The 17,290-nt window shown below is 32.8% G+C and overlaps 1 protein-coding gene and 1 long non-coding RNA gene across 2 annotated transcripts in view; one reads left to right on the top strand and one right to left on the bottom strand.

The window, feature by feature from the left end:
* LOC112127440 overlaps nucleotides 1–17,290 on the bottom strand; it is a 55,371-nt gene that overhangs the window by 32,817 nt on the left and 5,264 nt on the right. The gene's annotated exons all lie outside the window — the stretch shown is intronic.
* LOC106666955 lies at nucleotides 15,298–16,887 on the top strand. The gene is made up of 4 exons (XR_001340498.2): nucleotides 15,298–15,564; nucleotides 15,770–15,811; nucleotides 15,870–16,063; nucleotides 16,482–16,887. It is a non-coding gene; the product is annotated as an uncharacterized LOC106666955 (long non-coding RNA).

Genomic DNA, 17,290 nt, shown 5'->3' with positions numbered 1-17,290 from the left:
ATAACTGCTGCAATTGGATCTACACAACATGGGCATATACATAATATCATCTTTTAATGCCCACAGCTCAATGGAGATTCAACCAAACATGCGAAAAAACTTAGGGGATGAAATTGTAGCTGCGACAATCGATGACCACTGATGACACCTCCAATTCTAAGGAGAAGGATAGAGTCCATTGCACTGAACGAAGGAACTAGGAAAATATATTTTAAAAATTAAAAAACTTTCCAAGAAGTACAATAAGGATCGATTTGTTTTATGAACAGAGTTTTAGAAAAAAATATGTAGCCGTGACATTATGTCAAAGTACAATATGAGAAAAAGTATATTTCATTAAATCTATTTGTCAAAGAACTTTCTGAATAGCACGTGTTCGCACTTTAGAAATGTATTATGTATATTACAAGGGAAATTTTTACTGCTGGGAAACCATTGATCAGTGAAAGAAAAGAAAAATATTAAATTATAAAAAATATAAATCGTAATAGAAGATGTAAAGCTGATTTAAAACATTAACCATTTAGTCCTTATGAACAGGATATTTAACGGATAACAAATTTTCAACTTTAAGTGTTTTTAAAATTATTTATTGGATAATTTTATATTTAATTTATTGGATATAGGACTATCTACAGTAAAGTTAGGCCCCGCTCGCCGTTATGGCCGATGGAATTCGATATTCCGCCGTCGACCCTATGCTGACCTATGCGGGTTTTCACCCAAAAGCTGATACCAGTGTTTCAGACGGATGGGGCCAATTCTCAATAGGGTTAACACGTTTCTTTCCTTTCGTTTCAAACCCTCAGGGAGCCATCGTTTCATTGTGCAGTCGTGCTCTAGCAGGATCTACTCGGACGACCCAGTCTACTTAGCTGCAAACGCTCTACCACAGCATTATTTACTGCTCGTATAGCGTCACCGAGCCGGATCGCAGTAGCCCGGTGTGGAGGGCGACGTCTCAGCTACTGCAACCTCGTCTGCACGTTCTATGCCATCCAGCCTGACGTGTCTTGGGTACCCAGTCGACTAGAACCGTTTTCCTGAGGCGCTCCAGCTCAGTATATCTCTCAAGAAAGAGGACGACGAGAGGGTCAATCGTTATTCTGTCCTTTTTGGCCGATACCGCCCTCAAGGGTTCGGAACAGACGAGGAAGGCTCTGCTTCATATAAGAGCCATGATAATTATTAAAAAGTGAAATTTAGACTACATTTCAGCTAATGTCCTATGTACAGTAAATCTTTAAAATTAGGTTTTTGATTTATAAATATAATAAACTATATTTAATTTAGAAACGACTCTCTCGTGGTCTGTTATATAATTCTATTCCTCTTGAACTTTTCGCTTGACGTTACTGTTTCTGACGTTAAAAAAATAAATTAAAGAAAGTAATTTATATTTTACTATATTTTTCTTGATAATGCAACAAAATATAGAGTAAATAATGATTTTGGTTATTAAGTGCATTAGTTTCCTTTCATATATGGATAAAAGAAAATGTTTGATCGAAATACATTTATAAATATTTATTCAAGTCAAAAGTGTACAAGAAGCTTTTTTCCCTTTAAACGTTAACTAACTCATTATTTACGATGATCGTCAACCTTTGTAGTAAACAGCATGTCTCCTCTTTTCATGAGAAGCAATTTTAACGGAGATGAGTTTACCGTGAAGGGTTCATAAAATTTAGATTTAAATAAAATCCGTTATAAATATTCCTTCGCATTTCAATATTTTCTAAACGCTCGTTTTAACGTAAATTTTTCGTCAGGCAGATTTTTGCATTATTTCTGGTACAAAGTGCTCTGCTTGAATAATACCTTGTTGTCCAATCCGGAAAAAACACTATTGAACGCAAACCCCCCCCTTATGATAGAAATTTGATTACTGTTTGACTAATTAGCTCATTTTATAGTATTTCATAAAAATGCGCATTTAAACGGTCTTTCCTTGTCCGAGCATCAAAATTCTGAACTCCATCCCCCTAAATATCCGCAATGCTGCAGCCCTTACTTCTTTTAAAGATCTTCTTCCTGTAAATGCACCTCCTCTCCCTCCAAACATAGTCGATAACCCACAGTTTAAATTTACTCAGTAATTATTATTTTTCTATGTTATTTCCACAGTAACTCATTTTAATTTTATAATTTTTGGGTTTTGTTCTTTTTAATACCGTTGTTGTTACGTTGATCACCACGACAAGATTTATTTTTGTGTCAAAATGTTAATAATTTTCTAAGAGGTTTGGCCATGAGATTGATTTTGACTTCTAAATCTTCTCCATTGGAATGTTTAGAGTTTGAATGGTTTCATTATATTCTTCAATAATTTTGGAATTTATGGAGTCAAATTATTATTTCAATTTGTTTTTATGTGATTTAACATTTGTTCAAAATATTCACCATCAGAGTTATCGGCAGACAATTTTACGATGGAACCAAGTCTGTTTACAATTTCTCTTTTTGTTCTAGTTTTTGAAAGCGCTAACAAATTGTTTATTTTGTGTTCAATTCGTGAAAAGTTTTTGTCACGTTTAAATTTATATATTACAAATTTTGAGTTTTTGAAGAATAAAATTTATGTTTTAATACTTAATAATAATAAAATAAAGATTGAAATTGTTGTAAACTCGCGCGTCCCATTGAACATATGAACATGTGTGTGATGGTTAGTGACCATTAATCGTTAATTATGCAGAAATCGTGAGATGCGGTCTAGTGTGATGTAGGTTTCAGAAAAACATTTTCTTTATCGGGCCAACGTTTCGATTGGGCACACTCAACACGACACGCAAGAATGGCACAATTACACAGAAGACAAACACTTTGAGCTCTGAAGATGATCTTAATAAAGATCGAAACGTGGCACGATAAAGGAAACGTTTTTCTGAAACCTACATCACACCAGACCGCATCTCACGATTTCTGAATAATTATCGATTAACGGTCATTAATCACCACACACATATATATATACAAGGTTTTTAAAGGAGCCAGACGAGTTTTTGCAAATATTAGATTCAACTTGATTGAGCCCTCAGTTTCTTTGATTCGCAGGTAAATGACGGTGCCGTAGCAGCATCGTCGAAGTCGTAAGGTCGCAAGTTTGGAAGTATGGAAAACAGACATCGTGGAAAGGTAGTTTTCCTAATGTGGGTAACTCTTGCAAAAATATTTGTTACACCTTTCTCAATTTTAATGATAAAGATGTGTCCCAATCTATGGAGGTTCTCGAGACGGTGTAGAATACATTTCACTTTACTAGCCACCATACACATTTTGTAATAAAGTTAACTGATACATTATTTATAAAGTTGATAATATCTATGTCTTTATGAATTAGTAAATTATATGTATTCCTTGTACGATAAGGATAAAAATACAAGAGTATAATGCTTTAAATAAACTCAAAGCTCGATAATACTGCCAATGTCAACTGCTGTTGTTCCCTGGTCGATTGGGCACACTCAACACGACACGCAAGAATGGCACAATTACACAGAAGACAAACACTTTGAGCCCTGAAGATGATCTTAATAAAGATCGAAACGTTGGCACGATAAAGAAAACGTTTTTCTGAAACCTACGTCACACCAGACCGCATCTCACGATTTCTGAATAATTATATGAAAAAGTGCAAGAATTCAACAAGCATTCTAGGCTAGACTCTATAAATTTAAAATGCATTGTTCATTTGTCAATTGCAAAAAAAAAAAAAAAAAAAAAAAGGTGAAATGTCAGCATTTAAACATAATTACTGTAACTTTTTAAAGAAATAAAATTTTATATGAGTTATATACGAGCATTTTTAACTTAACAGTTAAACAAGATCTAACAAGGGAGCAGTACAAAATAATAAAAATTCTTTTAGTTTAATATAAATCCATTATTAAAGAATATACACATTTATATTATTATGCAATACATGAATGTTTGTAGTTAGGCACATTGGTGAAAAATACGCACCACTGGACGAAATTTTTTAGTAAAATTAATCCTTTATTTTTTCATTATTTTTTCAATTATAATTTAAGATACTAAAACATACGAATGATCCATTTTATCATGTGCGAATTGCATTACTATCATTAGTTTGAAAATTATTTCATCATCGGCTGGATATTCAGGTTAATTATGTTATGAGACCATTAATAGTGTTGTGGCATATGCGCTACCACCTACCACTGAACAGATCTGCGTTAGACATATTCATTAAGGGGCAATTTATCCTCCGGAGAACAAGGAGGTAAGGAGGTGAAATTGTGGAGGCTGCGGACGCGGTTATTGACACTTCTAACAGATTAGCCCCTTGGATATTATTTATTGACCCAGTTTAATACTTTTGATAAAGTGCTTTGAGTCTTCCACTTGACAAGGTGAATTTGGAAAGATATTTACACTCGGGAGTACGGTTTTGATTTATCTTTTATGATCACTCTTAATTGGCCTATGCTGTGGCAATACTGGAACTTCGACAAATTTCATAAAAAGTTTGAACATGTCCGTAATGTAATAATAATACAAACAATTTTCGACTTCTAACCGGATCATTACTCTTGTATACAATTGGACCACCTACTAATACGAAAATATAACATATTTAATCGTTATTATTTAATGTGTTTTTTGAAATATGAAGTTTGAATCAATATACAAAGATTCTTTGTCTCTGTAACATACGAAAAATCTGTTAAAAAATTGACTTCTTATTTATTACTATATAATTACTGTATTAAATTAATTTACTTGTATATTTATTTATTTAAGATTATATATTTTATATGTAGGTAAAAATTTAAAGATTACAAGACACAAATCTTTTTCTCTCTCACTCTCTCTCTCTTTCTCTCTCTCTCTTTCTTTGATTCACTATTGTTATATTTACCTATCTAATTTGTCTTCTCTCTTGCACGCTATATAATNAAATAAATAAAATATTTCAACCTTCTTTGCTAAGTTGTGCATGAGTAGATTATTGATATACATTTTTTCTTTTTTTTTATCTTGGCCTTAAAATTTGTTTATTGGCCATTGGCCATAGGTCCTTAAAATTTGTTTATTGGCCATTGGCCATAGGTTATTTTTAAATACATACATATATATTAAGATACACATATATATACATACATATATACACGAGCACACATACACACACATACTTATTTATATTTTGGAAGAGCAATAAATATTATCATAAATAAAACAAATAGAATAATAAATATGTGTAAATTAACTTATCAAATAACAAATAATAACAATTAAATAATTATATATTAATGTGTATATTTAACTGAAGAACTACATTATAAATATTTACATTCTGATCTGACAGGACGTTATAAATTTATATAGGCTATAGTAAATGTCACTGTCTTTTGATGCCAGTAATGTGTCTAGATTGTAAGGACGTTCTATTAAGGAGGGCATCATGATATTCTGATACATCCTTTCCCTCTGTGGCGTATATTTTTTACAAAGCAGAATGACGTGCTTCAGATCTTCAACCTCATTGTATGTTAAACAATTTGCGGTTGGCGTAAGGTTTATTTTGTGGAGATAAGCCCACATATTCCATGTCCGGTTCTAAGCCGCATTATAGAGGCGTAAAATCGAGTGGTTTTACCACCTTCAGCAAACCATGGTTTATTTTTGAGAGCGGGAAAGAGGGATTTGTGGTATTTTCTACTTCCGATGTGGCATGAGTTTTAAATATGTGTTGGGTTTCCCGTTAACTGATTAGGATACCATGTCACAAGTACAACAGTGTATATTTTTATAATCAGATTATGCCATTATCAAATTGCAAAAAAAGTGATGAAAATGAAATTGCAGGTTTGTGGATCGGATTGGCAATGAAGATCCTACGTACTAAGTGTACGGTCGACAGATGGCCATAGTAGAATCTGAATAGTAGAGAAAGGATAATTCTCATCTCAAGAATAGTTCGTGTGAAGTTGACAAGGTTGACACGGACACTTATTTATGATAAAGTCCACGAATATATCCGGCATGTAGAGAGAGGTTACTCGATGTGCCTTCCTTGGCTAGATATAAAGTACAAGTGGGGAGCATGAGCATTGCAGCGCTATATTTGGCGTTTCTGTCCAGATTTTTGGAGGGAATAGGAGTATTTTTGCCAGTATTAAAAGACAGCGCTCGGATCCTAACTTTGGCGTAGTGATTTTGACTAAAGACTGGATTTTCGTGCAATAAAAACTTCGAAATATGAAAAATGTGCAAAAAAAACCTCAAAACCATAATTTAAGCCCGAACTTACAATTAACGAGAAAGAGAGAGAGAGACTGATAGAAAAAAAGAGAGAGAAAGTGGGAGAGAAAACCCTAGAGGTGCCGGTGTAATTGGAAAAAATCCCATTTATAAGTATGTCGAGTTTCAATGGCGGGCCACTGGATTCGAACCCGGGACCTTCACCTTACAGTAATGAGCGCCGTGTCAACACCTAAACCATTGCGCCCACCGACGCCCATTGATTATACATAATACTGTAGTTGCTTTGTAATGTATAATATAAATTATACGCTATACATAATAAATGCAACAAGCATTCAAATTAAAAAAGTATGAATATATTTATTAAAAAATCCACTGACAAGATGATTTAGTCTTTTGAGTACTAAAGTGCAAAGTTTGCTGTACGAAATATCTAAGTGGCAACATTAGGGCTGACAAAACTTCGATGGCAGTTTTGGATGGGGAGGAGCTTATTGAGCACGATTTCAGAAATACCTTAACGAGAATACATGAAAATATTTCTTGGAATATGACTTTTGCAGATTTATATTATTGTGAGTCGCGATATAGCTAAAACGTTTGAACAAATTAATGTAGTCAAAAAACATTTTGTTAGTTCTATTAAAATAGTGTAATGTAGGTTAATCTTTTAGTTGTTCATATTTTTTTTCGAGTATCAGATTAATACAAAAACCAAATCACACAATAGTTTGTTAATGTTTCTTTCTTTCTACTTTCTCCGGAAACTGAAAAAAAAAATACATTAAGTCTCACCAAGTTATAATAATACAAGCATTTTTTTTAAGATTAAGATTTCTAGATTTAGTAATAGCTATCACCAGATAGCTTCTTTACTCGATTTCACGTCATATACTATTTTTCAGTGGTCCATATAAAACGGTGCAGCACGTGCTGATGATTGTTTGAAGAAAAAAATGATAAACTTTTATACAGAAGTACTATAATCTTATATAAATAAGCTAAAAGTTAGGTGTCATTAAATAAATTTACAGGTGAGACAAGTGTTTTTCCAACTAAACGTCGTTTGAACGTAAATAGTAAGTAAGAAATCGTTTAAACCAGTTGTTCCTCTGGTCCATAGTTAAAACAAAGTAAAAGAGCCAAGTTCTTTATTTATTTCCGCTTTTTTAAAGGTGCCAGGAGAGGAAGAAAGTTTGAAATCTCACTCAGACACTTTCTCGAAATTCTCTGTTACCCACTGGAATATTTAACAGGCCTGTTTAAATCATTAGCTAGCAAAACCCCAGATTCGAAATGCCTTTCAACAGATTCAAACTTGCACTTATTAGTATGAAATTAGGGGAAATTGTTCAATTAAAGAATTACTGAATAATTACTGAATTCTTGGGTTTCTAATTATTAAGACATATTAAGCGTAATGTTAATAACTTGAGTTCAATATAACTGATGTGGAGAGAGACGACACAATAACATTAAATAAATCTAAATAAATGATAATAATTTAAAAAAAATTATAAGAAAACAATCACGACACAATGACTTAATACACATACATATTACATAAGATAGTCCCTCATAAACCAAGATATTAATTCAAAGCGCAGTTCAAATACAGTTGGAAAATAATAAATTAACAGTAAATTAAAAAAAGAAATATTGTAAGAAGTTAATTAAAAGCTAAATACATTTGCAATATTATATTTAAAAAAATTGTTTTGCCATTGAAACGCTTGAACGGCAATTTTTAAAAACACCGTAAACAGGCAGTTCAAAAATACTGTGTAATTATAGTTAATAAGAGGTCAAAATAGAAGGTTTAAACTTTAAAAAAATCTTTGAGGGTCACAGAGAAGAATTGCTATGAGAACGTCCCTCAGCATTAAATGGATTTTGGATCCAAAAGTTGTTGATTTTCATGCAGTTGTTGACCTGATTCTTTTTAATGTAAGTCACAAATTTTTGGTTAGTTGAGTTTTATATTTCAACAGGGTTTAAGCGAACAGTTTAAAAAACAAAAACAGTCATTTGGTTTGCTATTTATTAATCACATTTCATGTTCGAATAGCCTGCCTTATGTGAAGATGCAAATATTTGCTCTTTTTAAGCGCTCTTCATTGGTGCTCAGAATTACTGTGTCAGGAGAGATGGATTGACAAGTATTTTCAATCCTTTGCTGGAGTTTTTCAACAGACGTTGCTGGGTTTTGATTGGCGTAGACACTGGTTTTAAATGGCCCCACAGAAAATATTCTTGTGGAGTTAAATCTGGCGACCGTGGAGGGTACTATCGTCTTATACCAGAAAATTAAAAAACAAAAACTATTCATTCCTTTGATCTGACTTCTACACATATTTACATATAAGTGGCTAGAAACATAAACGAATCTTTTCTGGATAGAATTGTTACTCGCGATAAAACGTGGATTCTCTACGATAAAAGCAGACGTTCTGGACAGTGGCTCGACAAAGCAGAAGTAGGACATTTCCCAAAGCCCACAAAACAGTTGGTGGTGACTCTTTGAAAGGGCTTCATTTGGGCTAATTTACGACAGCATCTTGAATCGTGGCAAAACAATCAAAGCCGAAAACCAGACTGGCATTATTGAAGCCATCTTTGGTCAATCGGAAAAGACCGATTCTGTACACGAGAACACTCTGTGGGACGGCCCCGTGTGTAATACGTGACAACACGAAAACTGTTGGATCTTCGTTATGAGATTCTGCCTCATCTTCCCTATTTTCCAGACCTCTCGTCTATCATCTACCATTTTTTCAGACGCCTGCACAACGTTTTACAATATAAATATTTATTGATAAAAATCGTCAGAAAATACGTTTACAGAAGTTGTTAATCACAAGGATTCAAAATTCTATTCAAAGGGTATAGTGAAAAGTGGTATATAAGGTATATAAGGTGTATATAAGGTATATAAAGTATATAAGGTGAAAAGTATATAAAAAGGGTATAGTGAAAGTTGCCATGACGTTGGGAGAAGTGCAATGAGAGTGATGTAGGGTATTTTAATTAACAAAAAATGTTGATATTTAATTGTTTTTATTTTATAACGACAAGCTTGCATTATTTTCTTGACAACCCAACTGTGCTTCAAATTTTAACCAAAATTAAATTTAATATTTTCTCCTCCCTGCCTGATATAGTTTCAATGCTTCATTGCTGTTTATTTTATGTTTATATAAGGAGTGTTGCTACAATTGATTGGTCCTAATATTGCAGAGTAAAAATAGAATCACTTTAATCGGTTGTATTTTTTTAACTAACACTTTTTTAGATGGGTGTTTTCCAACTATTAACACCCACCGGACAATGAAAGCCTACAGGACATGTTCAGATTTTCCTTTTTGCAAAAAAAATTCAATTACTTCATTTGATAAGAAAGAACAGTATTAATAACACACTTATTATCCAATTTTACTTAAAGTACTAAGTTTACGCACTAACGTATTTCAATTAAGATATCATACTTCAATGCCTCACACAACTGCATACTGTACGACGTGCTGTAAGTGGTCAAACAGTTATGCTTTAAAAGGGTGAATTTTAGAAGTAGGAATCAATAAACTTGTTGTTTCCTGTACGTATGAATTATACAATTATACAAAATCCGGTTCCATCTCAATCAATCCATCCTTAATAATCAATAATATTATCCGAATCAATTTATGGTACTATTGGGCCCTCATAATATAATAAGCATGTCAAAATAACGATCTCGGTTATTAATTTTATTAATAATTTCTAAGGGCGTTTTAAGGTCAAAGGTCATTTCACACCCTAACTGATGGGTTTTATTATTACGTAAGATTGAAAAACGAATTTAAAGGCAGATCATTTCAATCTGGTTTATTTCCAAGAGGAAGACGATTAGGGCGCTAAGTACGCTAAACCCGCAAGACCGTCCGGTCTGCAGGAGAGGGTATCGTCATAGCGCCGTGTTTTGGGCAATGCTAATGCACGCAAGGCATCCATACGTCATCTTTTTTTAACCCGATTTACGACATACTGTCTTCCTGTCATTGTAGTAGCCCCGTCAACTAACCACATAATACATTTTGCAGCAATACAACATATTCTTAATACATACATTAAGAAGGGGCGTCCCACGTGTCACCCACATTGTTGTTTAATTGAGCACAACGTCGTAGAAGGCTTAATAAAATATAATGACTTTCTAGATTTACAATAATAATCAAAGCTAAAATAAATAAAATATAGTTAGAGTAAAGTAAGTCATACCTATACACGATTATTCTCAACGAAAAAAACAATTGTTCCAATGATCAAACATTAAAAACGTTCATTTTGAAAGTATTGTTACAAATATTTTAAAACATATTAGTAGGATAAATGTAAGCCAGTTTTGAAAAATAATACTAAACGTGTAGAGGTTAGTGACCGTTAATCGATAGTTATTCAGATATCGTGAGATGAGGACGGGTGTGATGTAGGGTTCAGAAAAACATTTTCTTTATCGTGCCAACGTTTCGATCTTTTATTGAGATCATCTTCAGGGCCTGGGATTTACAAACAATGTTTACATTTGACAAATACATGTAGGATGTGAAATAAATTAATTTATACAATGCAAAATATATTTTATATTTAAAAAAAGTATTTCTACTCATTCAAAGTGATTGTCTTCTGTGTAATTGTGCCATTCTTGCGTGTCGTGTTGAGACAAACACTTTGAGTGAGTAGAAATACTTTGATTGAATATAAAAAATATATTTTGCATTGTATAAATTACTTTTCCAAATCCAACATATACAAACATAAAACAGCAATATCTCACTCAATTGCACAATTACAAAGAAGACAAACACTTTGAGTGAGTAGAAATACTTTGTTTAAATATAAAACATATTTTGCATTGTATAAATTCACTTTTCCACATCCTAGATGTATTTGTTAAATGTAAACATTGTTTGTAAATCCCAGGCCCTGAAGATGATCTCAATAAAAGATCGAAACGTTTGCACGATAAAGAAAATGTTTTTCTGAAACCTATATCACATCCGACCGCAACTCACGATATCTGAGTAAATAATACTAAACAGTTACTTAAGTAGTTTGGAAATAGAACGTTATTTGTTTCGCCAAGTAAACGGGCCGATAAGGGACTGCTTCCCTAGTAGCTTACACCCAACGTGACTTGCTCTCATGCTGCCAAGATGAACTTACTTGTTTCCAGCTGCTGTGCTTCCGTTTTCTTGCTTTTGAAGTGTTGCATTCCTTACTTTATGACTTAAAAGTTATTTTCATTTGATTTTCCATTTAATTTAAAATCACAGGAGTGTAGGCCGCCAGCTGCCGATAGAAAAGGTTCGGACGGAATATTAATTATTATTTTTATTATAATATATATGATTAATATACAGGGTATTAATAATTAATATTATTTAGTCTAGTTTCAAATTTTTATCTCTTTTTGAAGAAAAATTATACAGGGTACCTCAGGCCAAGTTCAACTTCAAAATTTCAAATACGACCCCATACCTCCTGTCACATTACTTTAAAGGATTTTTATGCAAACAGTTAAAAAACGTGTTTGGTTTGCTATTTATTAATCTATTAATCACATTTCATGTTCGAACTGAATGTGTTGCGTAAAGGTGCAAACATATGTTCTTTTTAACTTCACCGAGGCTCACAGCGGTACGGCCAGGGGAGCTGGAATGAAAACATCCTTTGCCACATTCTTCAACTGAGGTTGCAGGCATATGATTCGCATAGACACTGCTTTTTAAATGGCCCAACATAAAACAGTCATGTAGAGTTAAATCGGATGACCGAGGGGGACAACATTCGGGTCATATCCATCTATTCCGGAAACACAAAAAAAGTCCCTATTAATTCCTTTGATCTGACTCCTAAACACATTTACATGTAGTGGCTTAATCTGAGTTTTTAAACAGTGATCTGGATGGGAATATTGGTAAAAATGACAATCCTGCCTTCTTCCCAGCTCTTCGTACAACCCTGATTGAGCGAAATATTTTGAACATTTTTTTTTCCATTTAGAAGAAAATGTTTTAAAATCTACAAACTTTGAATTGGAGGATTACTAGTTTTTACTTTTTTATATGGTTTGTACTATTGTTTTTATGAAAGCGGTTTTGTGCAAGAACATGTAGATACAAAAATAGTTGATTAACTTTTGAAATGAAAATAACACATCATGTTTTGAAATTTTTTCAACGTCTTACGAAGATTACTCAAAAAATTAATAGCCTATACACTGTAAAATTATTAACTCACATTTATGAAAACATAAAAGATAAATGATTTTTATAGTAAATGTATTGTTTCCATGGCAAGGAAGTTTTATGCAGAAGGAAATTCGAACTTTCATACAATTTTTATGCCAGTTAGTCTGTAATTTAACAATCAGATCATCCTGGTATGATGAATCTTGCTGTCAAATTGCAACATCGCACACCAAAAACAAGCGGACAATGAAAAGCAAACAGTAAAAATAACATATTTTGAACGAAAAATGACATTAAAACATATATCACATTAGAGAAATGTCCTACACTTCATGATAATATTTATCATTTGAAAAATTGTGTATCCCTGTTATATACGAAGTTGGGTTTAAACTGAAGTGCATGTACATCTTAATCTTTTAATTTTTTGAACACTGAAAAACGTAATAATTAAACAGGCGCTCGACCAACTTAGTAAAAGTAAAAAGAGAACTTTTTTGTTTCACAGCGTCGTAAAAATAAAATGAATCCGTTCATCATCTGCAGCAGTTCGTGCTACCGCGAAATTCTTGTTTGGCTTTTTACGACGTAGACATGTTTGTAGTTTATTTTTGCTTGCCAGCTTTACAAGTGGTTGTAATTTTTCTCGATATCCGATATTTCTTTTCCTTTTGATGTCTTTCGAAGCCGGAGGCACCGCGGAACCATAAAAGGATATGATTTGCTGCCAAATAAAAAAGATGACGTTTACATCCCATGACCATATGAATAATCAGAACGGTTTGATAATTTTTGTCAAATTAATTCATGATGTCATTTTAACAAGAGAAACGAATACAGCGTACTATTAAAAATAATGTGACAAGCAAAATAAGACAAAGATTTCAATTTATCTTAACGAAATCACATCAAAAATTCATCCCTGCCACCCATCCGTTGAATACAGAAAAAAATGAAATATTTTTATATAAATACTTAATGTATATTAGTTTTTAAATTTTTGTTAAATGAAAAAAGGACTTCAATAAAATTCGAGTTAGGCTGTTACTGGTCTTTATAGATCCTCGCCCCTTCCCATTGTGCAGAACTTTTATAAGTAGAATTCCACAGTGTAAGGTTAATTGACATCTTTATCTTCAGCATCCTTGGCATTCAATATCCTTAAAATTTGCAGCCCGTTATTGCCTTTTTACTCAAAGCGTAATATTACCATCGGCTTTTTTTAATCTCTGGAAGTGTGTTGTCTGTTAAGCTAGACCCTTGTTATTCGCAAACATTTTTGGTTTGTAAGTCACCACCGCGACTACGATAACACAATGTGAGATATGTTATTGTAGACAATTTTTGAAAATAATGCTTATAAGAATAAAAATTTTAAAATGTCACCACCGTCGTCTTATAATATGAAAAAAAAGGACAATCCATTGTGCCGGTTTGAAGAATATTGCGCGAAAAAAGAACGAACGCTGAAATGAAGATTTAATATTTTCACAAGAAACTACTTAAAATGCGTAGAGAAGATTACAATCGATGTTATCCAAACGACCTAATACCAATCAACAAAAAAACTAATCGACGAATTTAATACGCATTAAACGCAAACGATACAAGAAAACAACCGAAAAATAAAATTACTTGCTAATCCTGTATTAAACTAATTTTAAAAAAGGAAGAACTAATTAGAAAGTAGAAACAAACTTATATTATATCCTCCTAAACTAATACTTTATAAAATAAAATTGACGATATTGAAAACTCTTAGAATTTGGCAAATTAAAAACTTTCATCTTTCTATTTTAATTTATGAAAAGAAAACCAAAAATAATACATTAATATCTTAGTAAATTTTGGCAACTGACTAAAGTACATTGCTCTTTTGTTGACAGTAACATTTACTATTTTTTTGATATACCCTTAAAAAGCGAAACCTTTCATCCCTGTCCTGCTATCTGACCGAGTTCGTAAAAAACTAACAACCAATAACAATGTACAAACCCTATCCTCAATTCTCAATGGGAAGGTTGACTTATTCACTGCTACGTACATAAAAATAAGAGAACTTACTTATTGTACAAATAAATAAAAAATTAATAATGATTATCATTTTTATTAATTGCATAATGTATGGGTTCCGATTGACCAAATAACCCAATTAACTAATGTTTATGTAAGGTTGAGATAAAACAAGTCAGTGTCAGTGGGATTCGAACCCACGACCTTCGGCTAAATACGCGCTGCTCTACCACTGCTCAAGAGCTATCGTAACATCGACGCACTCGGACACCAACTTCCCATATCAACCCCCTTTTGAATTTTTCCTCCTTTTTCCCATTTAGCCGAATTTAGCTGAAGGTCGTGGATTCGAATCCCGCTGACACTGACTTTTTTTATCTCAACCAATACCTTTTAGAAATGATTTTGAAAAAATTAAACATTAAAAATCGAAAACCTTCTTAATTGTAAGTCTGTTTTTACATCATGTAGACCATTTATTAAATATGTACTTTTTATCGAAAATTATCTAGCATATGAATAATAAAAATAATAGCATATATTACAAAATTGTAATTAATAGAAACAATACTGAAGAAACTGCATTCTTAATTAATACTAGTCTAATCACAATTAAGCAGCAATGAAAGATTTTTAAATGTAAAGACAATATCAACATTTTAAAGAAACCAAAATTGTGTTTACAACAGCTGACGTGTTTGAACAAGCAAAAACCACTATATCTTTTGATAATTTACATGTTGAAAATATGCAAATGCAACCGTTAGAACTTTTAAAGGATATTCCCTCGTGGTTTGAATATATATACATTTATGTTATATCATCTATTGGCATCTTGACAGCTGTCCTCACGACTGCGTATCTCAGCTGGCGTTATAAGAAAAATAATGGACCCTCGTAAGAGATGGAGTCAACAAATGAAGACCTACACCAAGATGAAAACGCTCAGACGACACCTGCATCCGCTTTCTGAAAACCTTTTCTCTTGAGCTTCGGGCTTGGGGACAGAGGAGTTATAGAAACGACCTACATATAGATTACTAGGAGTCAGATAAGTCCAGTGGGTCAGAGAAGCCAGATTACCAGCCAGGTAGATAACTAAATACATTCTATCATTCTAATCAAATATTTCAGACCTTAGACCAATTGAAACATTTAGCCCAATTAAATTATATATGTAATTAACCTTTGTATTAACCAGAAAAGGGCTCTCTCTTGCGTCCGTTATAGTGTCGGTCTCACTATTTTAATCTTTTACATAAAGCTTCTTCTTTTTAAAAAATCTTTTCTCGCAGGATGATAATTTAACTTCGATTTGAACTCAGCGGCTGAAATAGGTAAGATTTTCCGAGGCAATGTTTCAAAGCGAATGAGTATGGAAAATGCCGTTTACAGGTCATGCTGCATTTAAAATCAGTCAACGGGCGTTTGGTTTTTTTTTTCAAGGGGGCGTCGGTTGCGCAACGGTGTAGGCGTTGAAACGGCGCTCATCACTGTAAGATAAAGGTCTCGGGTTCGAATCCAGTGGCCCTGCAACCCGGATGGGGTGAGAATTCTTCTACAGAAAATTTTATACAAATAATTGAAGGGTGAGTATATCAATTCACTTTTTGGATAGGATGGTTTCACTGACAAACTAGTTTCAGCACCTATGCCGATTTCGAGCATCAAATGCTAATTATCAGGCTAAAACAAAATTCACTGAAAAATTCTGAAACACATTTTACCTTCAGAGATGAGTTTGTACATTTCAGCATAAAGATGAGCATTTAATTCACGAAAACCAAATAATTGCTAAAACCAATTTATGAGTAAAACTATTCTTTCCAAAAAGGTTTCATTTATACAAATACAGTAATTTTCTGATACGTTTCTATATGGATAATATTTACAACTGATAAATTATTTCAAATACAATTACGCAATTATTATAAATGATATACAATACAATAGTTAAATATTTACAAATAGGATTAAATATTAAAAAACATAACAGGACCTTTTTAGATCTGAAAGAAAAGGTTTTTTCCGTTTGTCTGTTTTGTCTCTTCTCTCTCTGTATTTTGCTTATTACTTCAGCGGTGTCATTTTGAGCCAATTACCCTGGTTTAGAAGTGGTTACTCGACAATGAATTCGGTACTCTCTGTTTTTAACTCAATTAAACTTCGTCTGAGCAACGCAGGTAATGGAGTTTATGCTATTTTCGGAAATTGCAAATCCTTTGTTTCAGAAGATCCACGCCTCTTCACTAGAAATAAAATACACAAAATAAGAAGCTTACCGACGAAGACGTTGTTCACCAGAAGCTTAATAAACCGCATAAATAATCTGATTTTAAATGTAAATAATGTCGGAAAACGGCAAATGCCGAGTAGCGAGGAGGAGAAGTATAATTTAGATACATTGTTTTCATTCAAAGTAAGCCGGCTGCCTGAAATTTCCAGAATAATAATAATTTGATTGAAAGACGTTTTCAGATTGATCTACAATTCGGTGTATCATTGAATTTGTCGAATTGCTTCATGGAACAGAATTGAGATAATTTTATCTTCTGAAAACTCCAGATTTAATACTGTCTGGATATTTTGACATTGAAACTTAAATCAATCAAATTAATAATAAGTCAAATTATAAATACGACATTCACTCAATGCGAATGTTTTCATAAAAAGTTCTTCATTGTATGATAATCAGCGATCACGGATGTACACAGAAAACTCAACGAGCTAAAACAAGGCGGAAAAACTGATGTTATGCTGGTTTGAAGGCAACATAATCGATAAATTAAAATTTAGATGCATTGGCAAAGGAGGCC

Source organism: Cimex lectularius, unplaced genomic scaffold, assembly GCF_000648675.2.
Source record: "Cimex lectularius strain Harlan isolate CLEC.00 unplaced genomic scaffold, Clec_2.1 scaffold163, whole genome shotgun sequence".
Classification (NCBI taxonomy): Eukaryota; Metazoa; Arthropoda; class Insecta; order Hemiptera; family Cimicidae; genus Cimex; species Cimex lectularius.
The sequence above is the reverse complement of the archived record's forward strand: the minus strand, read 5'-3'. Positions and strand labels throughout refer to the sequence as shown.